The sequence below is a fragment of the Pinus tabuliformis genome, chromosome 2_2 (assembly GCF_031772625.1).
Source record: "Pinus tabuliformis cultivar Carrire ecotype Pingquan chromosome 2_2, CPIR1, whole genome shotgun sequence".
NCBI lineage: Eukaryota > Viridiplantae > Streptophyta > Pinopsida > Pinales > Pinaceae > Pinus > Pinus tabuliformis.
In genome coordinates, this window is record NC_142300.1 from 515,305,597 (window position 1) to 515,326,525 (window position 20,929).

Consider the following 20,929-nt stretch of genomic DNA (forward strand, 5'->3'; position numbering starts at 1 on the left):
CATTTTAATTAATAGCATCATAGTGAGAAAAATGCCCGTGTGCATCATTTGATTTCCGCTTTCAATTGTAGAGCACGGTCAAACGTTATTTTTGCGAAGAATATTTTCCCAGGGTACTTTTTCTCAAGAAGAAAAAAAATTCAGAACAACAAAAGTAAATAATTTTTTAATGTAAAGCCAGCTCCCTTACGGACCACCAGCGGGTTATTTCAGGTGGCGTGGTTTTCCTTGATAACAATGATGTGTCAATTGACATTTGCGGATAGCAGCCAGAGATGCTGTCTTCACTGTTGGTTTTGACAAACTGAGTTTGATAGGTTTTTCCACCTTTTGAAAAAAAAAAAAAAAAAAGAAAAAAAAAAAGGATTTTTTTTTAGAGAATATTCTTCTGTCATAATGACGAAACATAGTTTTTCTCGAAAACAAGCAGTGTCATCATTGGAAAAATAAATATGCTTTTGGTAGTGGGGTATTTATTGAGAATAATCGTTTTATTATGCGACAATATATTTTGATTTTGATAAAATCGACCGTTCACATAATTGACTCTTCAATAATTGCAAACTCAAGTTGTTATTTTTTTATTTCTCAAGTTGTTTATGTATTTATGTATTTTAGAGATTACAATATATTTAATATTTGGTTTAAAAAATTGTGATTTTAGGGTATTTAAACTATCACAATTATTTAAAAATTTATTTTTTGTTTTATTTTTTTCTCAAGTTGTTTATGTCTTTTAAAGATGATAATATATTTAATGTTTGATTTAAAAAATTTTGACTCAAGGGTATTTAAACTGTCAAGATTATTTGGGGATTGTATCTCATGGGCCACACCAATCTTTAACATGACTAGATTTTTTCCCACAGAGTTTCGAATCGGTAATTTCACATCACATAGTGACTTAACAATACACCTCATCATTGTCTATTCTATGCCTCATGGGCTTACTTATTTCTTTTTAAATGAATCCATTATTAGTGAATTGATATTGTTTTTATCAATATTTTTATTTTCTTAGTATTTAAATATAGGATATTTTATTTTCTTAAGACTTAATTTATCTTTTGTGTTGAGTTTATTTTATTTATATAAATAATACTTAAGAGAAATATATATTATATATCATTTGAAATGGTAAATTTTTAAATTAAAAAAATAAATTCTTAAGAATTTAAATTTTTGTTTTTATTGTAAATTCCAAAACTTTGTATTAGTCGAAGAAACAGAGATACATCGATAAACTGGTGCAGGCCGAGGGAGTTCCAATAGAAAAAATAGGCCTCTTCTGCATAAACCCGACATAAACTAGTTATTGACATATTACATAGTCACTGCCTAGTTGAGCTTACAAGCTTCACACCAAATAAACGCATAGAGACCAAAAAAAATGACATTCCCAAATCGACATACGAGAGACCAAAGCCCACTCTCATAACTAGAGTATAAGGAGACACATTTCATCGGAGCCAAAAAAAAACATCAGCATAACTAAACCAAAACACACGACCATACCAAACTCTGGGTCATGACACCACACATCATTGTAATCCCTTTGGAGAAAAGCCCATACTAGGCTGGATTGGAACACTAAAAGCACCACTTGAGGAGTCAACCGCCGTCAACCAATCACATCCCTTCAATGCTAGTCCTCATCAGATGAGGAAACTTTTATCAAAGCATAAACACTAGAACCAGGCAACTCACCATGGTCATGACCTTCAGACTCGCAGGGAGAACATGGATTTCAACATGTCTCAAGGGGGTGTCAATTCCATCCGCTGTAAAACACAGGTTCCTTAACATTCTCTTAACATCATCCAAGGATGCAAAGAGGTATTTCTCAACTTATTTGTCTTTGAGAACTAAGCCCAATATTATCTTCATTTTCCAATGAAGGGCCGCTGAACTTAAGAATTGTTTTTTTATGTCTCTAGTGTGTCTTATATCTAGAACCCATCCACCCAAATCTTCTAGCAGTTCTGAATCAAACAACGACTTCCTTTGTTTCACCCACCTTCACCTCCAATTATCTTATTTCCAGACGCACACTTGGAGGGACAACTTTGAAATAGAATGTCATTGATTCTTGGGAAAAAAATCTCATGCCCCTCTGACCAGGCCAAGCAACGCTTTTGCCACCCCTTCTTCTTCTTTGACATTTCCTTGGAGGCATGTCGAATTCAAAGAGGGGTTGATTGAAATCTTTATAGGTATTGTTATCACTCCAAGAAACTCTCCTGGGTTGCAAATCAGAGATGCCTGGTAACATATAATCTTCAATATTGTTCTCTGAACTATTGGAATAAATGATGGTTTGGATCAAGCCAGATAACCATTTCAACTATGTTTTTACTCAAGACATGCATGAACACCCTCAGCTTACAAGGCTTTAGACCACTAATGCTCAATAGTTTGTAGATTCAATGAATGGATGGAGAATACTGACCATACTGGCAGATGCATACATAAACATAAATGAATGGCTAGCTACAAGCAGCAAAAGAGAATACTGACTGTACCAACAGATGAATATATGACCACATATGAATGGCTAGCTATAGGCAACAAAGAAGCTTGCAACTCTAATTTATGAACACAGAGATAAGATGATAGTTATCTGGCATTAGATACAAAAGAAACATGACTAAACTATCCAAGTGCAAGCTTAGAATAGAAGAGAAATGAACATTGAACATATAACAACAAAATAAGCTTGTATTACTAATGAATGCAGATGAGAAGTTTGAGTAGCAAAGTCTCTACAATCTCCAGAAGTTTGAACCTGTATTACATCTTAGTTTCAGCTATTTATAGCTTGTTTACAATGCTCCTGAGCTCTAAGAGGCTCGGAGTCTTAATCTTGTCTGAACTGTCCCTTAAGTGTTTGATTCCCTCTATTGGCAAGCATGGCTCGGGGGTTTTCCCATTCTGACAAAGGAATAACCACCTTCAGATATTTTGGATAGCTTGTTGCGCTGTCTGGGGGCTCTCTCGTGCCAAAGATGCCCCATAATGTTTGTTTTGATGAGTTGTGCTAGGCTATTGATGCGTTGTGCTGCTTCTTGGCCTCTATGTCGGTTTAAGGAGGAGCTGCACACGTTGTGGCCCTTTCAATGGTTTAACCATGCATGCTTTCTGTTAAAACAGAACAATGTTGCCCTATTGTGGACCTCTGTTGAAAATAATGAATATTTATGTTTTAAGCAGAAAACACAGCAACGTTAAGAATTCTTGCCCCTCTCTATCCTTTTCGGGCTTCAAAAAGTCCTTAAACATGGATTTGTATTTTATCGGGTCCGCCCTTGTCGCCATCGCAAATCGCAAAAATCCTGCTCCTGTGTATTTTCCTTATATTTGGAAATACGTGAAAAACACTGAAATACCCTTTCGAGTCCGGGCTTCATCGCAATCGGTGCTACCCCAAGGTTCCTTTGTATTTCGTTATATAACAAAATATACAAAAATGCATTAAAACAAGGCTTTGGTGTGAACTTCAAATATTATAAAACATGTTATATAATGTCGTTGGGTCCGGCTATCAGGTCGCACCATATGTATATGCAAAATGCCTCGCCACATGGTTTCTGCCGATAGCGATCCGGCGATGTAACATCGGCCATCGATCTATGCGCACGATCGATGGTCCATGTTTAATCGCTGATCGCAATTGCTCCTTCCCCCTGGTCTATGCCGATAATGCTGACTCGCCTTTGCCAATTGCAACCTGTTGATCCGATCATCGGCAATCGCTGATCGGCGGTGTCGAGCACCGATTGCCACTGCCTGCGATCGCTGATTTGAGATTTTCCGCTTAGATATGGGTCGTTGATAAGCCAGATCTAACGGTTGTTATGCATTCTTGAGTTTTAAGCCTGCGATAAGGGTTTTTGACTATTTAAATGCGTTTTTTGCCTCCCGATAGTGCATTTATGCCCTTCCAAGGGCTCTCCTCCCTTGCTTGTTTCGATCTTTGGATGATCTTAAGCACTTTTGAAGACTTAGGGAGTGCTTTGGAGCATATTTGGATCCATTTGCATGATTTTAAGCAAACTTTGGAGACTTTGGGAGTGTTTTGGATCCATTTTTGGGCCAAACGCCAACAAAGCTAACATTGGCTCTTTCTGGGGATGAAAGCCTCCCTGTGAGGTTTCAAGAACTACAGAACAATGCATTTCCTGTAAAAAACAGATCAAATCTTCCTCCTAGTGTTGCATTGGGCATGGAGTCTATTTAGCATGAAATAAAAACTTGAAAACAACATATTTATAATACCAAGGCTTGAAAGCCTTAACTGAAATAAAGTTTGAAGAATAGCCCATTGAATGGGCCATCAAAAACATCTCCTCCTTCCTTTGAAGCATTCCTTTTGAGAAAACAGTCACCAAACTGAAAATTGACCCTTTTTACCTTTCTATGAAAGATTTATTTCTCTTGGTCAATGTGCATATCAGCCAATTCATTAAAGACTTGCAAAAGCCTATTGATTTAATCCTCTACTTCAAAAACTTTCCAGCATTTGGTATTATCAGGCAGAGATGGTCTATATTTCACCTCATCTTTGTATGCTTTCAGCCTTGTATGTTTTTCTTGGAAGGTTTTGTACACCTGCTGAATGATAAGGTCTGCTTCATACTCTGTTGTGTCATTTGTGACCTGAAAAGTTAATATGAAGGATGAATCAATGCATTCTTGTGTGGGGGACACAAGGACTTGACCTGTTTCTTCAGCTTCCTTAGAGTAAACCCCATCAAAGAACATGTCCCAAATCCGTGGGCCTTCTTCCTCTGTGATCTAGCAAACTGGTTTCTTAAGCTGCGTAGAGGCCAAATGATAAGGCTTGGTACTATCAAGACCGAGATTATCCATGATAGCCTTGGGCATTGGATGATGGCTGGCTCCAGTGTCTAGAGAAATTGTGAAGGATTTTATCATGAATAGACAGAGAAACATAGAATGATGGGGAGCTATCTTCACAATTTTCAATCATTGGACTGAGAATAACAGCTGGTTGGTCATCTTGCAGATTTACATAGTCAGTGGAAGCTTGGGTGACATTAGGCTCAAGAGCCTCAAGGATGGATGCTTTGAAGGACTCATTCTTCACTAGTTCAATCAAAGGCATAGATATTCTTGGCTTCTGAATTTCTAATTAAAAACTAAAAGAAGAAGGGGACTTGTCAAGGCCTCTTACCTCTATGGCTGGAGCATTGAGGATGATAGGATCAACTGTTGGTTGCTTTTTCTTATTAGCTTGTCTTTTTGCAGGGACAACAGCTTTATGAACATAAGTTTCTTTGACATTATTCATCATAGACCTCAGATTATATTGGTGTTGATCTTCAGTTTGTAGAATAGCTTCATCATCCCATTCTTGGCTGATCTGGTCATTGAATAATGACTTCTCATAGGCAGCTTTGGTTAAAAAGGTGGCACTACCTTTGTCTTCCATACAATGGATCTCATCATCCTCTTCAAAGTGCTCTTCCTCCATGACCACATTTTGAAGAGGGGTCTTCACCCTTTGGTATTCATTGGCATCTTTGTTTCTTTGCAAAATATGCAATTGCTCATTTTCGCTTCTATATGGATTTGGATTTGGAGGAGCAAAGGTATTAGGAACCCTTCCTTTCCCAGAATGCTACTCAACCTTTAATTTGGAAACTTCAGAGGCCAATGACTCTATCATATTGGCCATTTTATCGATCTTGGGATCTGAAGATGATGAAGGCTCACCCCTCTGTCTCCTTCTATCAGCATTACCTTTGAGCTTTTCTGCAGCCATGATGTTTGATTCTACTTCCAGGGCTGCATCTTGCATATCAGCCAAAGAAGCACATCGCCTTTCCCTCAATAGTAAATAGAAGTCAGAATCAAAGGCACTGGCATAGATGAGTCTAGAAGAGGTAGTGGTGGGTTTTACTTCAGCTAGTATCTTGATGTACATGTGGTTAAATATCTTATTAGAATCAAATAGCAGCTCACCATTTTCCCTTTGTAAGTTCCCAAACTTAGTGTGGTAGTAAAGGAGATCCTTTTTATACCCCCAATGCTTTATGGATGCATCATCTAAGGCCTCAATATCTGCTATAGATATTGGGGTTAGTTCTCTGAACCATTTTCTAGCCTCTCCATCTAGGCTTTGAACAAATACTCTCATCTAGACATCATCTTCACTAATGTCTAGGTTCTCATCATAGCTATAGAATGACTCGAGATGTTCTCTAGCTGAAACACCTTCAGTCCTAGTGAACTTAGGCATATACTTCTGATACTCTCTAGTAGGCATAGTATTCAAAGGAGTGGGCAGTATTAGAGGTCCATACCTAGCAACTATGATTCTTTCCATTTTCGTGGGTGCTTGTGGACCTGCCATAGGTGTGCTGGCTAAAAGAGTACTGGCAGTCTGAATGATAGAGGGCTTAGGAGTGACTGACAGGACTAAAGGAGTATGATGGATAGGGGGTGAGGTTTCATTTGGGCATACACCAAAAGGAAAACCTAAAGAATAAGGAGCTTTAAGAATCTCTAAGAGTTTTTCTTCGCTGCTAGTATTAGAAGCTATACTCTCAACATGTATGTTATAGATCCAATCCAAAAATATAAGATAATGCAATTATACCCAAAAATAACAAGATAGAAATAAATAGAAATGATTCACTTTATTGATCAAACCCTTAAGGTAGGGCAACACCATACATTCACTCCTTAAGGAAGGAGAACACTCCACAAACCATATGTCTATTCATACAATATTCCTTGACCATCTCTCAATGGGGAGTCTCTAGCCTCTATATAGGCCTCATACATACCATACCATGGGTCAATACCATGGTTCCCTCAATACCATCTATTTAGTACCATGGGCCCCTTACATTATTACTAACTACTTGTGGTCCCTTACATGATACGGGTTAACCACTATATTTATTACTATGGCCCATCCCATTATTACATTATTCCATTGGGTACCTCCCTTTGTACCTCATATTATCCCCCTAAGTATATTACATTCCACCCCCCTTAACATGTTTTGTCCCCGAAACATGGGAAGAACACAAATAATAAGATCTACTCAAAAGAGTAGTCCACTGGTATCGTGCACGTGCATCTAGCCATCCAAGAGAAAGGTGAACCCTCGATCTCACTGGTGCCTCGCTCACTTGAGATGGAAGTTGATTGTGGCAGCTCTTCTGTGTTGATGTGTAGTAGGTGGATCTTCGCTTCTCTCTATCTGTCATGCGGGGGTTGTTGTCCTTGTGGCTAATTGGTTGCCATCTTGTTGGTTGTTGTCTTGCGGGGTGATGTGGGTGATGATATGTTGAAGTTTTAACCCACGGTGTCTTTTTCTTTAATTCACCCCTTACTGGAGCCTAACTGTTATCTTGTGCATGTTGTGGTGCCTACTATGGTGTCTTATCTTCCAATATTACTTCAACCATTGAGCCCTCATCTGATGTATCAACACCTGTAACCTTTTCTGCTTCAGCCTCTGTTTTTGTTTGATTGCCGATCATCAATGGCTCATCATCTGATATGTCAGTCCCTGGAACATCTTCCGCTTCAGCCTCCATGGACTCTACCTGTTTATTGATGGAAATATCCTATAATGTAATTTTCTTCTTTTTATACCAGAGCTTTAGGAATTTCTTCTGCACGTTAATATTTATAGTACCCACCGATTCCATCCACAAGTATCCCAAAACAACATCCTCATTAGCCATATCTAAAGCATAAAAATCAGAATGAAATACATACTTGTCCATAGAAATCTTCAAATCTTTATAAACTTGCACCTGCTCATTATTAACCTGTGTGTGCTCCATGTGGTTCATTGGCACCTGTAGTTTTTTTTACCAAATTAACATTCATAAAATTATGCTTGCAACTAGGATTTATAGATATAACAATTTTCTCCTTCTGAATCAATCCATGAACCTGCAATAAGGAGACACCAATAGAAAATAACCCCTTATGTGTCTCATTCTCCTTTTTTCTAGCACGAGACCATTTGTCTAAAAGAATTCTTTCAAATTCTGCATCTGAAAGTTCGGTCAACTGTTTGTTGTCAAGTGAGAAATACCATTTGTAAGCCTCATCTTTGAAACCAAGCCACACTGAATCCTTCCAATTTTTTGCCCATACTGACTTTTTTGTTTTATGTATTCTTCAATACTAGAACCATTATTTTTTCCTGTAAAACATAGAACCACCATGCAGAGAGTTTTGAAAAAAATTCACTTACTTAGCGAAAATTTAAAGTGGCCACAGTTTAGTCAATATTGCTCAGAATCCCTATTATGTGTTATATACCGAGGAGGGATAATATGGGGTACAAAGGGAGGTACCCAAGGGAATAATGTAATAATGGGATGGGCCATAGTAATAAATAAGGTGGTTAACCCGTATCATGTAAATGACCACAAGTAGTTAGTAATAATATAATGGGCCCATGGTATTAGATAGATGGTATTGAGGGAACCATGGTAATGACCCATGGTATTGTATGTATGAGGCCTACATAGAGGCTAGAGACTCCACATTGAGAGGTGTCAAAGAATATTGTATGAATAGACATATGGCTTGTGGAGTGTTCTCCTTCCTTAAGGAGTGAATGTATGGTGTTGCCCTACCTTAAGGGTTTGATCAATAAAGTGAAGTATTTCTCTCTACATTCATATCTTGTTATTTATTGGGTTTATTTGTATTCGCATATTATTGAGGGAACCATGGTAATGACCCATGGTATTGTATGTATGAGACTTATATAGAGGCTAGAGACTCCACATTGAGAGGTGTCAAGGAATATTGTATGAACAGGCATATGGCTTGTGGAGTGCTCTCCTTCCTTAAGGAGTAAATGTATGGTGTTGCCCTACCTTAAGGGTTTGATCAATAAAGAAACATTTCTATTTATATCAAATCTTGTTGTTTTGGTGATTATTCTTGGGTATATTATTACTATCATATATTTTCATATCAGACATATAACATTATGACCTGTTTTTGGAAATGGAATGACCATTATGCATCTTCCCATGTGATAAAAATCTCGATTTAGGCACTAGAATTTCAAATCCACGCTGCAACTCTCCCGCCATCACCAAAAATTCTAAAAAAGAGCTGATTTTAAATCAGCGATATCTCCCTCATCTGGACTCCAATTTGGCCGATTTTTTTTTTGAACTTGGGTGTTTTTCCACAAACAATCCAGATTTGCAATTAGATTCTTCATATTTTCCCCCAAAACATACATATTTGATCTACAAATTCGCCGCTCCGAAAAATGTCTACAACACCACTGATTTTTAGATTAGTGATATCTCCTTCATCCGGACTCTGATACCACTTGTTATAGATCTAACCCAAAAATATATGATAATAGAAATAACCCAATAAATAACAAGATCTGAATATAGAAATGATTCACTTTATTGATCAAACCCTTAAGGTAGGGCAACACCATACATTCACTCCTTAAGGAAGGAGAACACTCCACAAGCCATATGCTTGTTCATACAATATTCCTTGACCATCCCTCAATGGGGAGTCTCTAGCCTCTATATAGGCCTCATACATACCATACCATGGGTCAATACCATGGTTCCCTCAATACCATCTATCTAATACCATGAGCCCCTTACATTATTACTAACTACTTGTGGTCCCTTACATGATACGAGTCAACCACCATATTTATTACTATGGCCCATCCCATTATTACATTATTCCATTGGGTACCTCCCTTTATACCCCATATTATCCCCCTTAGCTATATTACAATGTATTTGTTCTATTACAGGCCTTTTTTGAAGAGATATAGGAGATTGTTTAGGTTTACCTGAACATGATCCTTTATCCAATACCTTTCTTTCTTTGATGATCTTTTCAGGGTCAGGTATTGGGTCAGCTTGTGACTTCTGAGCATTTCTCTGAGTATGCCTCACAAACTGAGCAAAAACTATGATATGGATTCACTAAGAGGTTCGGCCTCCAGTAAAGTCGCCAGATAGATGATTACAACAAAAAATGTGCCTAGATTTTATCTATCATCAAAGCTAGATCTGTGTCGTTTCCTAGGGAAGCTAAGCTTCAGTTTCCTCTCCCCGGCAACGACCCCAATTATGTTATCACTCCAGGAAGCTCTCCTAAGTTGTAGATCGGAGATGCCCAGTAACATATAATCTTCAATATTGTTCTCTGAACTATTGGAATAAATGATGGTTTGGATCAAGCCAGATAACCATTTCAACTATGTTTTTACTCAAGACATGCATGAAAACCATAAGCTTACAAGGCTTTAGACCACTAATGCTCAATAGTTTGTAGATTCAATGAATGGATGGAGAATACTGACCATACCAGCAAAAGCATACATAAACATAAATGAATGGCTAGCTACAGGCAGCAAAAGAGAATACTGACTGTACCAGCAGATGCATATATGACCACATATGAATGGTTAGCTATAGGCAACAAAGAAGCTTGCAAATCTAATTTATGAATGTAGAGATAAGATGACAGTTATCTGGCATTAGATACAAAAGAAACATGAATAAACTATCCAAGTGCAAGCTTAGAACAGAAGAGAAATGAACATTGAACATATAATAGCAAAAGAAGCTTGTATTACTAATGAATGCAGATGAGAAGCTTGAGTGGCAAAGTCTCTACAGTCTCTAGAAGTTTGAACATGTATTATATCTTACTTTCAACGATATATAGCCTATTTACAATGCTCCTGAGCTCTAAGAGGCTCAGAGTCTTAATCTTGTCTGATCTGTCCCTTAACTGTTTTATTCCCTCTATGGGCAAGCATGGCTTGGAGGTTTTCACCTTCTGACAGAGGAATAACCACCTTCAGATATTTTGGATATTTTGTTGCGCTGTCTAGGGGCTCTCCCATGTCAGAGATACCCCATAATGTTTGTTTTGATGAGCTGTGCTGGGCTATTGATGCGCTATGCTGCTTCTCAACCTCTATGTTGGTTTAGAGAGGAGTTGCATGTGCTGTGTCTCTTTCAATGGTTTAACCATGCATGCTTTCTGTTAAAACAGAACAACGCTGCCCTATTGTGGACCTTTGTTGAAAATAATGAATATTTATGTTTTAAATAGAAAACACAGCAACGCTGAGAATTCCCGCCCCTCTCTATCCTTTTCGGAATTCAAAAATTCCTTAAACATGGCTTTGTGTTCTATCGGGTCTGCCCTTATCGCCATTGCAAATCGCAAAAAGCCTGCTCCTGTGTATTTTCCTTATATTTGGAAATACGTGAAAAACACTGAAAACCATGAAAAATCGGCCTTGGCGGACTTAAAAAATTATGTATTTCCCTTTCGAAACCCTTTTGGGTCCGGGCTTCATCACAATCGACATTGCCCCAAGGTTCCTTTGTATTTCATTATATAACAAAATATACGAAAAATGCATTAAAACAAGGCTTTGGCATGGACTTCAAATATTATAAAACATGCTATATAATGTTGTCGGGTGCGGCTATTGGGTCACACCATATGTATATGCAAAAGGCCTCGCCCCATGGTTTCCGCTGATAGCGATCCGGTGATGTAACGTGGGCCATCGATATGTGTGCACGATCGATGGTCCATGTTTAATCGCCGATCGCAATTGCTCCTTCCCCCTGGTCTATGTCGATAATGCTGACTCACCTCCGCCGATTGCGACCCGCCAATCCAATCATCAACGATCGCTGATCGGCGGTGTCCAACACCGATTGCCACTGCCTGCGACTGCCGATTTGCGATTTTCCGCTTAGATCTGGGCCGTTGATAGGGCAGATCTAACGGTTGTTGTGCATTCTTGGATTTTAAGACTGCGATAAGGGTTTTTGATTATTTAAATGTGTTTTTTGCCTCCCGATAGTGTATTTCTACCCTTCCAAGGGCTCTCCTCCCCTGCTTGTTTCGATCTTTGGATGATCTTAAGCACCTTTGAAGACTTAGGGAGTGATTTGGAGCATATTTGGATCCATTTGCATAATTTTAAGCAAACTTTGGAGACTTTGGGAGTGTTTGGATCCATTTTTTGGCCAAATGCCAACAAATCTAACAGGTATTTCCCCTACCTGCAAAAGGAAAGACAGACCAAAATTTATCTTCGACCAGGTCAGGGCAGCAACACATTGTGTCATCATGGTAGGCCAAATAAAATTACTATACTTAGAGAGCATACCATCAGTACAAACAGGAGGTGACACAAAATCCACTATAGACTCATAATCCTCCACCATTTAACCCATACAACACCCCTTCCTAGCACCAGACCATTCAGAGACCCAAAACCAAAGGGAAACAACACAACTCTTAGACCCAAGCACGATATTACGGGAACCTAGTGCATCTCTCTGTAAAATACCACCCACACCAACCACCCACGACGTGACACAAAAAAAAACCTACTGCACAAATAATCATGATGCAATAGAGATAGAGCCAATTAACAAAACATCAAGCCCAAGACCATGCAAATGAAAGGCCTTCAATATTAAGACTATAAACAAACGAGACAAAAACAAATGCACCTTAAGAAACAAAAAAAAGAAAAAAGAAAAAGAAGTAAACGAAAAGAAACCAATTCCCAAGACCTAGAGTGAGAACAAGGAACTAAAACTTACAATCCCAATTCACTAAACCACTAAGAGGAGCTCGCCACTCTATCACTGAGAAAAAACCCTGCATCTAGAACATCGTTTTCAAAAACCACCGGAGGGAAAATATGAGATTCTCCCTCCCACACATGAAAATATCTCAAAGAAAACACGCTAGAAGAGCCTCCATTAACCGAGGCTGAGAAATACACCTCAGCACTCATAGACTCCTTCTTGTTACACGCCATCAATCATAACCAACTCCAACAGTTTACAACATGCTCATGCATGTGAGGGAGATACTAGGTACTCCAATATTAAATGAGCATGTGAGTGACCAAAAGTGGTGAACACATAAAACCAATCTCCATCCTATCAGCATTAACAACCATTGGGGGATCTTTTCGGGGGATCTTTTCTCTTTTGTCATCATTAATTATAAATATTAATAGTAATTTTTTAAATTAAAAAAAAAAAAATCTAAAAATTTTCAAATTTTTCCCTTTTGTCATTATTAATTATTATTAATATTGAATAAATGATATTAGTTAAAGTTGTATCTTTGAATTATGTCATTGAAATAGTTAAAGTTGTAACTTTGAGTTAATAAAAATGATATTTCTAATTTTAACACTTTTACATATTTTGTTTGAAAAATAAAATATTTAGATTATTTCATTATTTTTCTATCATTTAATTTAAATATATAAATTAAAAATATTAATTAACTTAAAAATTTATAAGTATTAAATTAAATTTATGGATATTAAAAACAATATTTGTTTTTTATTAAGGAATTTTGTAAAGTATTGAAATAAGTCTTTAATCCAAAAAGTCTTTGAATGTTCATACTAACAAAAGGGTTAAAAAAAATTAAAGATTAAAAATAGCAAAAGGATATAGAGACCAAAAATAATATTTTATATTTTATATTGTAAACAAAATAATTATAAGTCTCGTTCTAAAAGAAACTAATGTATAAAGTGAAAAAAATAGTTTGTAGAAAGGTTGAAAATCTCGAAGTTAATGTTTTATACATGATTTTACTCAATAAACCTTTGTTGTATCATGTGTGTTTATGGCATACTAAACAATACCTTTAATTTGAGGATATATTGGAAAATCCCTTTAAAAATAACATTATTTAAACCCCTACCAATACGAACCCAATACACCTTCCCAATTTAAAAAACCCTACTTTCACTAGATATTGTAGGTATCCATGTTTCATTAACATTTTTTATACCCCGTCATATTTTTTCATTAATTTTGAGCTCCATTTTTTATACCTGCCAATATAAAAACCCTCTACCCCCTATTATATGCTCAATATATAATGTCATTTTTTCCACAATATATATCCCCAGTATGAATACACGTGGTATGATATTTCTCCCCCGAGGAAGCCCCCGTGATGTTTTAGAGAAGAACTTAAAGGTAAAAGTGGATAGGACCTTGCTAAGTAGAGGCAAGTAGCCTATAGTTGATGGATTTAAGGTGCAGTTCAAATTTGTCCAACTATAGGAGAATATCATCCTTGGCCTCATCATGATTAACGAGTAATCTCCCAACAAGTGTTTGAGGGTGCCAATAGAAGGCAACCTTCTTCCAGTATTTTGTATCATAAGACCTTGAAATTCTTGTGTTGGAGATCTAATTGCCCAACTCTACATCAATATCATAGTCATGAATGGTGCGTCACTCCTCTCATATTTTAGTCTCCACCAGAGTATGTGAAGGAACATGGTCCTAAAAAGCATTGGTTGCCTCATGATCCTAGAGCTTAACACAAGAGGTGAAATAACTTTCCTAGAGTCCACGGGAACCGGTTAAGCCTAGCCCGCCCTAACAATCCAAACACAAATATTTGCCCCAAGGCCACATGGTCACACAAACAAAGATAGATTGTAGCCATGATAGATAAGCCACAAATAATAAGTTGGAAGGAGTGCATACAACAAGAAAAAAGGAATTATGGTGCAGAATGCAAGTAACTGCTCTAAGAATAAAACCTCTTTCATTTGACGAAAAACCTATAAACCAATTAATACATACCTTCTACTTTGCACCATCAAAACCAAGGCCTCTAATGAATACTTACCTAATGATTCTATATAAATGAATGATAATAGACATGGTTTTAGAGAATTATTTTGCTAGTAAAATAAACTAAATATGAATAAATATTGTTTCCATAAATTCCTTAAACTCTACCTACAACTAACCATTAATCACATAAAATTTGCATGAAACAAAAAAGTTTCAATTATCACACCACATATTATGTGATCATGTCCTAAATAACTCCTCCCATCCCTAAACCACTCCTCCCTTCTCACACCATTTCATGGTGAAAACAGTGCTTAACATAATAATAAATATAAATAAAATTTAATATATTTAAATATTAATATTTTACATTTATAAATATTATTAGGAAAAAAATTATTCTTTTAAAATTATTCAATCAATCTAATAATTTATATCTATATATATATATATATATAAATTTTATAAATTAATAATTTTAATTCACAACAATATCGCCCTCTGTGAGAACATTCAGAATAGATATAAATATCAAATTAAACATAAAATTTCCTCATTATAAATAACTTGTACGCTTTAAATCTATCATTTCAAAAAATTTAATTCTAATTTTCCCCTTATTATTTTAAACCTTGAAAAAGGCATTTACATTATTTTTAATTTCACATAAGTTTTTAAATAACTTGTACGCTTTAGATTTATAATTTCAAAAAATTTAATTCTAATTTTTCCCCTTATTCTTTTAAACCTTTTCAAGGCATTTACATTATTTTATATCAGTTTTTAACTCTAGATGATTGAATGACTTAAGAATCATTAACGTTTTTACTATTTAATTACCATTAAACGTCAAAAAAAACCGGATGCGCATTTCAATGGGCGCCCACAATTTGAAGCATAAGAAAAACAAAAACTAAGGACCAAAACTTTCTGGATATTTTGTGGATGTAATGTCATCACCCATAAAATTAAATATAATCGTTTCATTTCATCCATTCTTGACCAGGCGCAACTGGAGCATGTGCGCACCATTAAAGACTCACCGAATCTACATTTAAGTAAAGTTGTTGGCTCACGCCATATCCAGTGATGGTTTTCTATGGATGGATGGGCATACTGAGCTGCACGCCTCCAACTATAATTTCGACGACGACTAAGAAGTCCAAGTTGGAGATTTTATAGAGATTCGATGGAGATTTGAGGCATCCCATTTGCTGTCTCATCCTCAAATTTCGCTCTTTGACTTTTGTGGAGTCTGCGAGATCGAAGACTTGCAACTCGACCCAAACCCTTAAATTTATGCAGTAGACAGTATTGTTTCGGCGCGCTACAGGTCTAGGACTAGGACTAGGATTCGCTTTGTTTGTTTGTATGAACCTTGAGAGAAACCCATTTGTTTGTATGAAATTCAGAGAGATCTCGTTGAGTTTGATTAGGAATTTAGGGAGATTTCGTTGGGTTTGATTAGGGATTTGAATTTTAAATTTTATAGTTTATCTAATAGTTATGGTGGCAATTAATTTGATTAAAAATCTGAACCATAACTAATTTGATCAATCTTAAATCTCATAGTTTACCTAATAGTTATTATCACTGGTAAAGTGAATTGGGCTGCCCCATGGAGACTTAGAAATAGAATTAAAGGCTTACCCGCAATAATGAAGTTTTAATCTCTGTCTCACGAGATGTGGAGGTCATCGGGGGATTTGATCTTGCTACGCCCTGAAAAGGAGGAGCCGAGCTCCATATTGTCAGGCGGGTCGAAGGAAATCGATAGGCTTTGTGCCGTAAATTACTTGCAGGAAGGAGGAGGATTTGGGGAGTGGCTGCAGGAGATGGTCGGGCGATACCATTCGAATGGTGGAGAAAACGAGGTGAGGTGCTCATCTGTGGTTGTGCAGCACGTGGAGGCACCGGTGAGCGTTGTCTGGTCACTGGTTCGGAGATTCGACAAGCCTCAACTCTATAAGAACTTCGTCCGCACCTGTTGCATTCGGGGTGAGGCCGATTCGAAGGTCAAGGTCGGCTGCCTCAGGGAGGTTGAAGTTGTGTCTGGTCTTCCTGCGGCCACGAGCATCGAGCGACTGGATATTCTGGACGAGGAGCAGCATATTCTGAGCTTCAGCATCGTGGGAGGCGAGCACAGGCTCAACAATTATCGATCCATCACAACTCTGCATGAGAGGCTTATAAATGGAAAACCCGGAACCATTGTGATCGAATCGTACGTGGTGGATGTGCCACAAGGGAATACAAAGGAGGAGGCGTGTTTATTCGTAGAGACCATCATTAAAAGCAATTTGCAGTCTTTGGCTCATGTCTCCAAGCACTTCATTAGTACACCCGGCTGCTTATAGTCTTGCGGCCCGCACTGGTTTTGCAAGATTGGTTTATTTTGATTTTTCAAGATTGGTGTAGTTTCGGGGTATTTGTGGTTATTTTTATTTATTTTTGGATGGTAGTTTTTAAGAATATTTAGAATTTTAGGGGATCAGCTTTATTTATTTTTACATTATAGATTTTAAGAATATTTGGAACTTTGGGCAAAGTTATTGTGCATTTAATTTCAGGATATTACTAAGTTATAGATAATGAATTCAATAGTTTTGTGAGTTTTACGAACTTTAATGGCAAGCAAGATTATCATATCCAATATATCATCTCTATAAGAAAGAAATTAAACAGATGAATTCATATCAAAAAAATACCTTAACAGATCACCACTATCCAAAACAAGTAAATAAATTTTATTCATATTTTCCTATTCTGAATTTATCTCTATTTCTATTTCTGGAAACCAATAGACAGACCAGAGGGAGGTTTATACACATGACCTTCTTTCTGTGAGTTGGATAATGCCTACGTATTTGTAAAACATGAATAAATTTTGGGGTGTTCTATTCAGCGATAGGTATTTCTGAAAACGTGAGGTTACCAGAATATACTAAATTTTCGAAAAAGAGGTTCACGTTCTAACGATGATTGACTTGTCCAGAATAACTGCCTGTAAAATCTTGAACATGCATCATGCATCTTTCTGTTTCCATATCTCCTTACAGTGTAGATCTCAGTGCATAAGCGCTGTCTCCTAGGAGAAAGTCTATGGACCTCTATACTCAACCAATTTTGTAATTTTTTCCCTTTCTGTTGATGTGCATTTCCTAAGAGTAGGAGTCATTTAGTTTTTTTTTTTCTTTCAATTTATGATAAGCCCAATAAATATTTCTGTGTAGATCGATCTTACTTTCCTACAGCAAGCTTTGAGATTTCGTTGGATGCAATGCCGCTTGGGAGACGAATCCATTAGTTTTACTTGTGAAACGCACGTAACAGAATCAGGTTGCATACGTTAATATGTCTGTTCTGTTATACTCGAAGCCCTAAAAACAACAAAATTAGAAGAGTCGAACCCAAAGCAATGCTACACAGTGGTTAGAATTCTTTAGAGACGATTATTGGAGAAGATTATCTCCAATACAAGGCGTTGAACTTATCTTGATTTGATTATCTTGATTGTAGATTGCAGATTTTAAAAATATTTCAGAATACTGCAGTGACAGATTCCAAATTATTTCTCAAATCTGCAATCCCATCACATTCCAAATTATTTATAGAAACTGCAATCCTAAAACAGAATAATCAGCAAGGCATAGCTTAAAAAAATTTCACCCTTATTTCGTAAAATTTAATGTTTACTGAACTTATATGGATAACAGATTTCAAGGATAATTGAAAATCAGATTTCAAGAATTGTTCAATATCTGGCTAACAACCAGGTACTATCAGATCTAGAAATAGTCTCAATATCTGCGATCAATCCAAATAAGAATGACGCCGATTTATTTGTTTGATGCAATAACCTTCTCCTGCGTGCGCATTCTATATAGAATCCATTTTGCAGGATTATCACCATATTCTTGTTATGGGATTTGAACTTAGGTGGGGAGGTTATCATTAAACTCTCCCAACCACCTAGGCTATGCATCATTGAGATCCATTTTGTTAATTTGCAATTTGAATATAACCAGAATAGATTTGTTAATTTGCAATTTGAATATTACTAGAATAGATTTATTTTGAATATAGATATAACATAATTTTAGAAAGAATAAATAACAATTTTTTTCAATTTTAATTTTTTTAGAATGCAAAATTTAATGTTATTTTTCATTGTTTAAATTGTATTTTTAATATAAGACTAAATAAAAAATTTAACTATATATAGAGATATAAATTAGTTATCGTAGATTTTTAAATAGTTTATTTAAATCTTATGTTAAAATATTTTTAAAAATTATAAGATTTAAACATTTGATTCACTTTTTTTTATTTCTAATTAATTTATAGCATATTCATCTTTTTTTAATTATAGCAAACATTATTTTTCTATTTAGAACATAATTAAAATTTTTAATTCTATTTTAAAGGGGCAAAAAAAAAAGGACAAACTTACACATCCCTTCATATTGGGCTGTCCTCATAGAATATCGTTATTGGAAGTGGAATTGAAATAGAACAATTTCATATCTCTGTTTTCTATTTTTATATCTAATATTTCCAAAAATTTGCATGAATTTTATGTATGAGATTTGATGAAGGTAAGATGCAGTAGTTTGTTTATTTTTAAATGTGTTTTAGCACTTTGGATATTTTGTTTCCAAAAAATTTTGAAATATATTTAATACAGAATATTAACAAAAATATATATGAAAAATGATATTTTTTCTTTCTTTTGTAAATGACTTATAGAATTATATCTTCATCACTTTCAACTAAAAATTAAACTTGTAATTTCGCATCAAGAAATATCTTAACAAAACACTTCTATTCAAAACCCATAAACATATAAATAAAAATAATATTAAAAAATATAATTTTATAAAAAAATTTAATAATTTTTTTATTATAATTTAATTTCAAACATAATAATTATTAATAATAATTATGTAAATGAATACAAGCTGATTCATTATCATTATTAAAAAAAAAAACCAGTTGGAAAGACCTTTTCATTCCTACCCTGATCTTAACCCTTTAACCTATTTTTTAAGTATAATTCTTAACTAAAACACAAAATTACATCACGTTCCAAAACCAAATAAGTAATGAAATTACACTTTTAAAAAGGAAAAACCATTCAACAACCCTACATTTATAGATGTTACACCTTTGATTTTCCTACCTAAAGGCCGAGCTTCTCTATGAGAGGGGACTGACGTTAGCACAACGGGATAAACAGTGTACTGTGATTAAATAAGTTTTCGATTTATCCACATTTTGGATGTGGAAGTGTATATGGTTTATAACCTAAAATATTTTATTCTGAACACTAGTTGTATATTAATTGTAATAATGTTAATATGCGGAAAAAATTATCAAATTTTGTAATTTAATGATATAAAAATTTTAATATGCGTGGAAAAATAGGTTCTCAAAGAAAAGTTCAATTAAAAATTGAATATTAATAAAAACGGAACAAAACCTAATATAAATGAAAATTTCCCTTCTTAAGTCACTGGAATGTTTTAAACATATCACTATTCTGTACCATGTGTAACTTATATGGATTGTAGATTAAAAAATATTTAGGATTTGTTTTTTATATCACTACATATTTAATTTTGGGCCTGAGAAATCAGGACCATGGCATTTAAGTAGTGAAAATTGTCCTATTTTATTTGAAAAATAGCATCATTCTGTACTATGGGTTGAATTTATATAAATTGTAGAAATATTTAGGTTTTTTTTTTACTAAGTTGTGTGAGTTTTGATATAATTGTTTCTTTAATTTTTGGTTTGAAAAATTATTTAGAGATTGGGCTAGGCCTGGTACATAATTGGCTTTTTAGATTAATCCACACAGGGTCTTAACATAACTGATTAAATTTTTCTAACCATAAAATTTTTGACCTATAACCTTTAGGTCACAAATTTTTATTCGGAGTATTGATTCAAAATTCTTTAACAATATTTCCCATCACCATTTATTGTATGCCAACAACATTTTAAATTATTTGATCTTGATCTTGCTGTGATTAAGATTCAGGAATATTTGTCGTCGGAATAAAGATGACCTGCACCATAAGTCAACTTTTTTGCGGCACAAGACTCTACTGCGATTTTACATGTCTATAATATTGGAGCTCGATATAATAGCTGAAGATTCTTTGTTGTTCCTTCTCTGACATGGATATTGCCCCTGAGCCGGCAGTCGGATTGGCTTCGTGTGGTGTTTCTGCATATTTTTTTGAAGGCGGCCATGAGGGTCC

General features: G+C 35.5%; 1 pseudogene; it reads left to right on the plus strand.

The window, feature by feature from the left end:
• The first annotated feature begins 15,999 nt into the window (after positions 1 to 15,999).
• On the plus strand, positions 16,000 to 17,141 carry LOC149193608 (abscisic acid receptor PYL9 pseudogene; annotated as a pseudogene).
• The last annotated feature ends 3,788 nt before the right edge of the window (positions 17,142 to 20,929 follow it).